Source organism: Amblyomma americanum, chromosome 2, assembly GCF_052857255.1.
Source record: "Amblyomma americanum isolate KBUSLIRL-KWMA chromosome 2, ASM5285725v1, whole genome shotgun sequence".
Classification (NCBI taxonomy): Eukaryota; Metazoa; Arthropoda; class Arachnida; order Ixodida; family Ixodidae; genus Amblyomma; species Amblyomma americanum.
This window is the reverse complement of record NC_135498.1, coordinates 233,583,440-233,593,944: the sequence shown is the minus strand read 5'-3', so window position 1 is coordinate 233,593,944 and position 10,505 is coordinate 233,583,440. Positions and strand designations below refer to the sequence as shown.

Here is a 10,505-nt window from a genome sequence, read left to right as displayed (position 1 = left end):
CCACATTCAACGAAGCCTTCTGGCTACGAGCACTTACAGCCTTTCGCGGAAGCTTGCGCCCCATATGCGCAGACTGTCGGCGGCTCCACCGAGGTAGAAGATGGGCAATGCGACCGGAGAGCAGGGCAAACGCCAGAATGGTGCACGCTGCATCAAGTAATCTTCACTTCTATGCGATCGGGCGGCGTATTCGATCCTGGTGGTTAGCGACGAACGCCTAATGAATGTATCTAGCCTTAACCCACTCTGCCACTGCCAGGCTGCGATAAGTGTGAAAACGACCTGTGGCTCGAGCACACGATGGGGCAGTGAGTGAGAGTGGGGGAACGTGAAGAGTGACTCTGAAAGTGATCGGACAGTCTCATGCCAGTGTGCTAATTATGTTCTGTGTGAACTGTTTTCCGTTGCGGCGTATATGCCACTTCATGAGAACTGGAGTTGTATGTTTTCTTCATTCGGTATTTAGTTCCAGTGTTGTTGCATGTATACTTTTTCTGATTTTAGCAGAGGGTTTCATTTGTGCTTGTCATCCTGCAAATGAAATGTGTAAACTATGCTTGCGTCTGCATGCCTGAAGGAATCTTCCCTAGCATGTTTTTTTTTCTTCCCAATTGTTAGTAGGACGCAGAAACATTTTTTTTTGTTGGTACAGCGACCAGTGGAGGCCGGGTCCCCGGTGCTTTCGCGCGTTTTGTATGTTGTTGAAGGCCGGATGCATTGTGCTATTGTGGCCTTCGGTATGTTGTTTGTACAGCAAGTGTCCCCCCAACATTCTTGGTGGGGAGGTGTTAAGTGGAAGCCCACGGGGCCGATGCCCCCCCCCCTGCACCTGTTACCAGGAGCGATCATGCCCGGGGAGGGGGGGGGAATCGAGGAATGTACGTCGAGGCGTGACGCCCGCTTAGGGTGAGAGCTGCGCATTCCACTGGGCTCGGGACAGCCCACGGGGACAATGCCCCCCCCCCCCGCACCTGTTACAGGAGCGATCATGCCCGGGGAGGGGGGGGGAATCGAGGAATGTACGTCGAGGCGTGACGCCCGCTTAGGGTGAGAGCTGCGCATTCCACTGGGCTCGCGACAGCCCACGGGGCCAATGCCCCCCCCCCCCCCCGCACCTGTTACCAGGAGCGATCATGCCCGGGGCGGGCCCTGGGCTCCGCCCACTAGTACATACGATGCAATTGCTTTGCTATTGGTCTAAATTGGGCGAGAGCTAGATTACTCAAGCTCCGCCCAATTATCGGAGGGGTTAAAACCCGCGGAAAACGACGAATTGGGCCGAGCGCGCCGAGTCTCAAGCTCGGCCGTTTTTAACAGCCTTTTTTAAACTGCCCTTTTTTTAAACTGCCTTTTACTCACCTGTCTTTTTATGTCAGTGCCGTCTTTAATAAATAAGTTTTGTTCTGAGAAGCTGGAATTGCTGCCCCAACCGGCAACGTGTCGCCGGACGAAGACCTGAAGTACTCTTCGTACTGCTAAAAGCCGTTTCCATCGGTAGGAGGGCAAGAGGAAAGTTTAACTGATGCACTGAAATTGTTTTGTACATTTCAGAAAGTGCACTACACACATTGCTAACATAGCTAAGTGTATTTGTGTGTTGTGAAAATGTGCGCTCTCTTGCTCTCAGTAGTTGGAATAAAAAGGATTAGTGTATGTTTTCAACGTCTTCAACTCATTCCTGTCAAGCATCGTATGCTGCACCACGTTGACAGAAGACATGACAGCGACACAAAACCTGCGTAACCCTTTGCATACTTAATGTGCAAACATATATTCCTGAGCATGTAATGCACATCTGAAACTGCCTTGCAATTTCACACATCTTGCCCCCTAGCCAGTTCTTTTTTCTATGCAAAGCTTAAGACATTTTTGGCAGCAAGGTTTCTCTCCTGCGGAGTCTCTGCCCGCGGGCGGGTTCCGAAAACAGTGGGTGCCCTGCAACCACCGAAGCATTCCTGGCCGACGATGGTAAGAATCCATGCGTCGAGCTTGCTTAGGACTGGTCCAGGGTTGGCAGCCCTCCGTCCGTTTTCGTGTATTAATAATACGAGAACTGGCTATTACACACGTGCACTTCAGTGGACGGACGGTCAAAAGAGAACATGTAACTGTGCTATGCATTTCATGTATTATTAATGCAAGTCAAGCCTCTGTGACGCCTCCTGCGCTCTGTAAGCACTTCAGCTTACCTTTTGTCGGCAGCAGCAAGCGCTCCAGCTTTACGGACGGCTCGCACCCGCTCCTGCCATAGCCGCCTATACCCTTCAGGCGAGCGAGTGGCCTGCCCTATGGCATTCAGTTGTGCTGCCAGCTGCACCCACAGCGCCCGCCTTTCCTCATCCAATATGCTGTCATTGGCCGCGTGGGTCAACGCGCGGTTGTTCTGCATAATCTTCAGGAGCGCTTCGAGCTGAATAGCGCCGCAGAGCGGTGCATAAGCTCCGCGCTTTCTTAACGAACGTCCTATCTTTCTTAGCGAGCGCTCTTAGCGCACGTCCCAGAATTTCTTAGCTAACGTCCGTGAATAAACAAACGTACAAATTTTTCATGTAAGGTAAGGTAAGCAAACTTTATTGGATCTTTTAAGGAATTCGCGGCTGCAGGACCCGCGTCGTCCTCGTCTCAGGTGGGCCCGGGTCCTGTCCTCGCAAGGTCGGGCCCCTATTCCAGGGCTCCGCTGAGCCGCGCTGCCTCACAAGCATGCTGCACCAGGGTCCTTTGGACTGTGAGCTCGCTGCTGACGAGCCGGCTCTCCCATTGCTCCGCACTCGGGTGCTCGTGTTGGTGTAATGTTCTGTTTCGCTCACACTCCCACGTGATGTGGTAGAGTGTCGGCACCGCCCCGCACCAAGGGCATGTGGCTCTGTACTGTGTTGGAAACATCTTGCTCAGTAGGTGTAGGTTGGGAAAAACACCCGTCTGCAGCCTGCGCCACCCGGTCGCCTCTTCCTTTGTTAGCGCCCTGTGTGGCGGTCGGTACCTATATCTCATGCCCCTGTATAGGCCCAGGTGCTCCGCGTACCCCCCGTCGCAGGCCTGGGTATAGAAGTCGTCCGGTTGCCCCGCTCGGAAACTCAACTCGCGAGCGAGGCCGTCCGCCTTCTCATTCCCCTTAATGCCTGCGTGTCCGGGTATCCATATCAGGTTGTGTATGTGTTTCCTATCCAAGCATTTTACTTTCTGAGTATGTTTAGGGCCACGCTACATATTCTCCCTCTAATGCAGTTTCTGCATGCCTCCTTCGAGTCAGTAAGTATATTTAGGGATTTGTTGCGTCCGCAACCCCGGCTGCTGCGCATGTAACCAGGGGCGCGATTACGGATCAGTCTCAATCGAAATTGTCTCAAAAAGTATATCATTTGCCTCTCTCCTATTGGTCGGCGGCCATTTTGATTTTTTTCGTCACTGACTGACGTCGTAAATGGCGCAGAAGTGGTGACGTTGGCCATCTAATTATGCGGGCAGATTGAGACGATTTTTTGAGACTGGAAAAAGTAGTATCAACACGTTTGAGACAGAAAATGGCGGCTGTTTACATCGTCGTATACGCGGGTGACCGCGCGAGCAACGGTGTCGGAGGGTGCATGAAGACGACTTTGACGCGCGGGAGAGTTATTTCGAGGAGACTGCGCAGTGTCTGTGCGACGAACTCGCCGTTGAACTGGGAAGTGCGCGGGTGAGTGCGCTGTCAGTGGAGCGGCAGGTGCTGTGCGCGCTGCGCTTCTTCGCCTCCGGTGGGTTTCAAGGCGCCGTTGGAAATGAAGAAAACGTCGGCGCAGCCCAACCGACTGTGAACAAGCCTTTGCGGCGGGCAGCGGAGACCAATGTCAACGTTGGGTAACAGAAGGGGGGTGTTTGCTTTCCGAGGAGACCCGAGGAGAAGGCGGCGGCGAAGGAGGGCGTCCTTTGCCTAAACGTTCGCCGCGGCAGCATCTCCGGCGTCGTCGGGTGTGTCGATTGGGCACTCATCACTATCAAGGAGTCTGGGGGCAGTGCTGCGAACGAGCCGCAAGCGGTTCTACGCTGCGGACGTAATAGTGAGTATACCTCGGCCACTGTTTTTGACCGCATGAGTTCAAGTGCTACAAGTGCATGAGCTACAAGTGCGGGCCTCGGCAGCGAGAGTGAGTACGGGCTGTGCTTGTTTTTTCTCAGATCTGTGGCGCGAACATGTGCATCCTGGCCGTGGACTCGCGCTGACCCGGATCCTTCCGCGACGCGTTTGTTTGGCGGCATTCCGAGGCGGAGGAAGGCCTGCTGGACGACGGTGATTTTTTTTCTGGGTAAGCAGTAAAATAGCCGTGTCACCCGTCGGGCGAACTCAGTCACATCTATTGAGCTCCAGCACTATGCATTTGGCCGGATCTGCTAAAGCTACAAGAATCAGTCTGGACAGTTACACAAATGCAGACACTTTACAGTATGATACAATGTATTGCCACCCTTTCCTTATGTCAAATATAATTGCAACAGAAACACAGGACACATATTACATTGTTGAAATGCATAGCCTTTCCTGTTGAAGAAACCAAAGGAAAATGCACCTGACAGCGCTTGTGTTTTGTAGGCAATCATAGCGCATCATTTATATGAATATGGTGGTAAAAGACTGACCTTACAGTAGTGCTCACTTATACGTCTAAATACTGCATGTATGTATGCTCTTGAATGTCATATTCAGCAAAGCCTGGATGTGGGCTACTTGGCGTGAGTCTTCTACTGTATAGCAGAGTGTCCTGTAATGCTGTTGAGATCACTGAGAAAGGACATGCTTAGCCGCATCATTTTTTGTTATGCAGGAGACTATGTCTACCCACTGGAGCCATGGCTGCCTACACCAGTTGCACGACATTACAGACCTGACTCAGCAGAAGGCCTGTACAACACGCCACATGCTTTCACACAATTTGTGGCTGAGCGCTGTATTGGTGTGCTGAAGAGCTGCTTCCGTTGCTTTCAAGGGCACCGGATGCACCAGTGCCAGTGGAAGTGGACAGTGCGCATCATCACCGCACGTGCTGCACTTCACAGCCTCTGTTTGGATGTGCCCATATCAGCAGAGGGTGCAGGCGACACTGCCTCTGACCCAGATAACAACGGGCCACCTCTAAATGGTGGCTGCCTCGTACAGACGGGATCTCTCCTCACCTGCCTCCTGAGAAGAGCATGCGGTGCTGTACTTTTGGCCTCTCTAGGACGACCCGTCTCCAGAGGAAGGCGTACCGAGGGATGGTGCAGCGGCAGTTGCGATGGAAAATCTAGCGTCCAGAGACGACTCACCATGCTGGCATAGAGAGTCATATCAGGCACTCTTCCCCTGTTGCCACTGTCATTTCCTTGTGTCATTGCACAACACACATCTGCAAGTGTGTGAGCAATTGTGTGATGTGGTTGTGCCCTTGGCCAACCTGTGTGCAGCGAGAAGCCAGCAGTGACAAACAAGTGCCCCCCACCGGCTGCCACTTCATTTTCAGTGTGTTTGCTAGTATATCTTCCAGTCCCTCAGCAGCGTGTTGCACAGTCTCTTCCTGAAGACGGAAAAGGTGTTGAAGCAGCTCGCCCAATTTCTGAAAAGCATCATTTGGAACTCTCTTTTGTCAATGCTTATGTTAGCCCACCTGCCCCTTCTCTGCTGTCTCCTTCCAGCTTGGTGGAGTGCCTGTGGTTATTACCTGTGTGACGAACATGCATGAACCAAACGTGTAGTGCTGGAATAAGGCATGAAATATTTGTGATGCTTGTTGGAATCAAAAAGCTGTTTTTTATTGCATCATACATTCAGTAAGCGTGTTTATTTTTTTAGGCACAGCATTTGACACGAGTGTTTCTATTGCAGAAAAGGCAGTGTACATACAAGCATACTTTACCTTGATGTACAATTACCGTATGGCATTTCTGAGTGCAGTTAAGAAAAAAGTCTGAAAAATTGAGTTCAAAGTGCATGTTTTCTTTCATACAGAGGCTACCTGTACAATAAATATGGCATAGTACAGTGTACATGATGCATTTTCCGGACTACAAAACATTTTGGCACATATAAGTAGTGTAAATACCAAAGCTAAGCTTTTAGCGTAATGGTGTGTGGCTAGGGGTTTCGCTCTGTGCTAAAAGCTGTACCTACTGCAAAGAAACCGCTGTACAACAATGCCTAATAAAGATTGTAAGGTGCAGTGGCTACAATGACTGCTGAATGACTAGAACATCTTCACTGATAGACAAAGATGTGTAAACATCACAGACACATCACCAAGGAGATGGTGTGTGATTAGAGGTTAGTTTACAATCACAAATCATGCAACACCGTTACTGGAAATGCTGTACAGCTCTAAGATGATACAGGCAGCTCCATTGTGGGAAATTTTGAGCACTCGGTTATTGCCCCATAACTGACACCTAGCTTGGTTTGCGTAACACAGGGCTATGAAGTCTTGTCCATGATGACACGAGACGGTGACAATGCCGAATGGCCGGACAAGCTCCTTGTGCTATCATATAATATGTGTGATAAGTGCAACTGCTTTCAAGCTACTTTTCGCCTAGGTATTTAATGTCCTAGTCATTTTCAACTGGCTGTTCCCTTTCAAACTGGAGTGGCCTGTATACAGGGTGTCTCAGATATGATGGACCATAATTTAAAAAAAAAGAAAACAAGTGGTCTTCCGACCTGAAAGGAAGTGCATGTTAGAAGCTATGCAAAGTATTTAAAGCCCTTCAAACACTGCCCTCACCAAACCCAGTTATACCAACATCACTCCGCCTGCTGAGCAAAATACAATATTACACACCACTGCCCTGTCCTACCTACCTCACTGCCCTGGATCATATGCAATTCAAGCGCTGTGTACCAGCAAACATGAACAAACTTGCTCAACTTTCTGCCCAGTTGCAATTAGCCTCTATACAAGCAAACTACTACTTTCCTGGTTGACCCTGGATCTACTACATGATCAGTAAATAACGTTAATGGAACAAGCTCGTTCTCTCCTCGGTGACAATAGCAAAGTTATCAAGTCAAGTGCTTCCTTTCTCTCTAAACAAAGTGGAGCATAAACATCACAATTTCTGCATCTTGCACAGGAAAAAAAAAGAAACTACCCAACAACTGAACATAAACCGAACGGAGCTACAAAAATACAAACGGAACATCAAGTCCTTAGCCCGATGTGGGCGGCAACACTTGGTTACGAGGCAGAAGAGTGCTGTCACAGAGGCAGGCCGTGTCGGCTCTCATTTCCCGCACCGAGATTGCAAGCTATCAGCAGCTGCACCTGTCTGTCGGCAGTTGCTTCTATGTGATGATTCATGGTTTTCTGGTATTTTCTAAAGAAAATAAACAGAACCACACGTCACTCGGTGATCGATAGGCGCCGACCGAGAACACAGACTAAAGTTGTCTTCGTCGATTTTCGAGCCGAGCGCTGCTTGTAAGTTGATCTCGGCAGGCCCGTAGCATTCACTGCCTTCAATCAGATTTTTCGGCGCACTTAAGACATCCGCAAAGTACCTTGATTTTAGACGACACGCGAAAAAACAGGAACTAGCCATGGAATCAGCTGTTTTCTTGCAAGCCGCCATGTTCACGCGATACCACTGCCAGCGCGCCCTCATGGCAAGAGAAGTTAACCTGCAGCAAATTTAATTGCAAAACTGAGAATGCTTCTAATTTTCCCTCGTGTTGTTGAGATTGCAACACAGTTTACTACCAAAATAAAACATTGCTTGTTTTCTTCATTGCGTTTTTGTTCATTTTCAGACTAACATGTTCACGCTATACCGCTGACAGCACACCTTCGCGGCAAAAAAAGTGACTGAACAGCAAACTTAATTGCAAAAATGAAAACACTGGTTCTTTTGCTTGGTGCTGTTGGGTTTGAAATACAGTTACTTAGCAAAATAAAACATTACTCGTTTTTATTCACTGCGTTTTTACTGCAAAACATTAGTCTACGGTCCCTTGTCGTGCGATTAGTGGTTTCGGGGCGGAGCCCACCGCCTCCTTGCTCCGCATTGGCCGATTCGGCGGTCGGCATTTCTCGGTGTCGTCATTTTGACGTCACTGTCTCAATATTGAGACAGTTTTTTGAGACTGATCCGTAATCGCGCCCCAGGTCTCCGTTGTGATCGACCACCACCGCTGCGGCCGTGCGTTTCCTCCCGGTTAGGTACAGTGACGCATCCGTATAGACTGTGCTTTCCAGTTGGGCCAGTCCCCGTTCCACATACTCGGCTCTCGCTTTCCGTCTGCCCTCGTGCATGTTCGGATCCATATTCCTAGGCAGGGGGGCTACCTAAGTGTTCCCCTGATTCCGTCTGGGACGTCCTGGTACCTTTGCAGCCACATACCCAGCACCCTTATCATGTCCTTTTCTCGGATTTTTTGCCCCTCTAGACGGACTTCTAGGTCTGCCTTGGTGGGGTGCATTCCGACCCTCAGAAGCTCTGACTTCTCGGTCGAGCATTTGAGACCTCTTTCCTTGGTGTAGTTCTCCACACAGGAGGCCGCTTCCTCTAGCCAGTCCTGTTTCTCCCCGAGCGAGCCTTGGGTAACCCATAGCGTGACGTCGTCCGCGTACATCGCGTGTTGAATTCCCGGTATTCTTTCCAGTTGCTTGCTAGCCCGATCATCGCCACGTTGAATAGGATTGGTGAGATAACTGATCCTTGTGGTGTGCCTTTGCATGGTGTGGAGAAAGGATCGCTTCTTAGCTCTCCCAGACCGACCGTTGCAGTTCTGTTGTTTAAGAAGGCCCTGATGTAGTTATGAACCCTTCTTCCGCAATTGGTATTGTTGATGCCTTCCATAATGGCCGCGTGGCTGACGTTGTCAAAGGCTCCTTTGATGTCTAGGGCCATGACCACGTTTTCTCCAGCCCTAGGCATTGTGGTAAAGACCTCCTCTCTGAGTTGTAGCAGTATGTTATGAGTGGATTGATTAGCTCTGAAGCCGAACATGCTGTCTGGGTATAGCCTTTCTCTCTCTAGGTGTGTTTGGATTCTTTTGGTGATTATCCTTCCGTAAAGCTTGCCTAGACACGATGTTAGGGAGATCGGCCTTAGGTTCTCGATCGACAGCTTTTTGCCTGGTTTCGGTATCATGACCACCACTGCATGCTTCCACTCTGCTGGTACTACGCCCTCCTGCCAAAGCTTGTTGAGGTACTCGACTAGTTGGTCTATGGCTTTGTCGCTAAGGTTTCTGATTAGCGGGTTGCTGATCTTATCTGCCCCCGCTGCCGTGTTCTTAGTGGCGGATCTCATCGCCTCAATCACTTCCTCCCTGGTGATGGGCCTATCCATGTTCGCATTCTCTTCGCCTCTGTATTCCTCCTAGTAGCTTTCTACCTGTTCTTTCCCAAAGAATTTTTTCCGGACCTCTTCTAGTAGCTGTTCTTCAGTGCCGCTGTACTGATGCACTAGCCTTTGTATTTATTTGTTGTTTTCGCTTTGCTTTGGGTTGGATCCATGATAGCCCTCAGTATCTGCCACGTCCTGGCTGTACCGAGCGTGCCGGTCAGCGAGTTGCTAAACTGTAACTTTATTACATGTTTTTCATGCGACCAAAATAAGTTATAAAGCGGTAAATTTTCAGTAAACCATATCCTATTGTCTCACTGTATGGCCGCGCGAATACTCTCCCCCTTAACGTCACATGTGCCAACGAAGCGACAGTCAGGGACTGCGAAACAATTCTCAGTCATTGCGCTTTTCACGCTGTGCCGCCAAGTTTCGCCACTTTTTGTGGGTATAGCAGCGGCAGTGTCGCGAAGAACATCGCTTCACGCAGTTTTCGATAAACTACCTTCACTATTCTTGCGACTATTCGCGCCGCGTTGAGAACCAACGCCAGAGCCATATATTCCTTTGCTGGCCAACACATATGGACTGATACGCTGAGACCGCAACGCATCGCACTGTTTCGCTCAGTGGCTGTAATACGGGACGCATACGCACCTACGCGCCGCAAATAATCGGCTTTAGGCACACTTTAAGGCGTCGGTGTTTCTTCAACTTGGCGCCAAGTAGCAGACGACAGTATCTATCGTTTTCACATTTTTTTTTCTTTTCCAATTTCGTCATCCCATTCTGCGTGGACGTACCTTGGCACCGCCCCGATGTACGCGTCATGGGTACGCCCCGCTCTAGGCGTATCGGCGAATATCGAGAATAGGGCCCCTGGCTAACGCAACAATATCAGCTGAGCTGATCGGGATACCTACATAAGGCGTGCGGAAATGCCACGCCACTAACCGTGCATGAGTTTCAGTTTAGTTATTACGAATATTCCTGTTACCGAGATGACGATGTCTGCCTTTTAGCGGTGTCGTGCCCCCCCCCTCCAAGTCCTGAATCGTTTTCGCACTGTGGGTGGCAACGTATAAATGGAGCTTTTTGGTTCTGTTTGGGGACATTTAAATGAATCCAGGTCTTATGACAAAGGCTCAGGAGGAAAAGCTTGAGCTTGTTTATGACGCTGTTCAAAGGCTCGAGGCTAGCCACGCAAACAT

General features: G+C 49.9%; 1 long non-coding RNA gene across 1 annotated transcript; it reads left to right on the top strand.

Moving 5' to 3' along the window:
• Nucleotides 1–3,248: 3,248 nt before the first annotated feature.
• LOC144122212 (uncharacterized) lies at nucleotides 3,249–8,156 on the top strand. The gene is made up of 3 exons (XR_013312857.1): nucleotides 3,249–4,037; nucleotides 4,156–4,283; nucleotides 4,800–8,156. It is a non-coding gene; the product is annotated as an uncharacterized LOC144122212 (long non-coding RNA).
• Nucleotides 8,157–10,505: the final 2,349 nt, after the last annotated feature.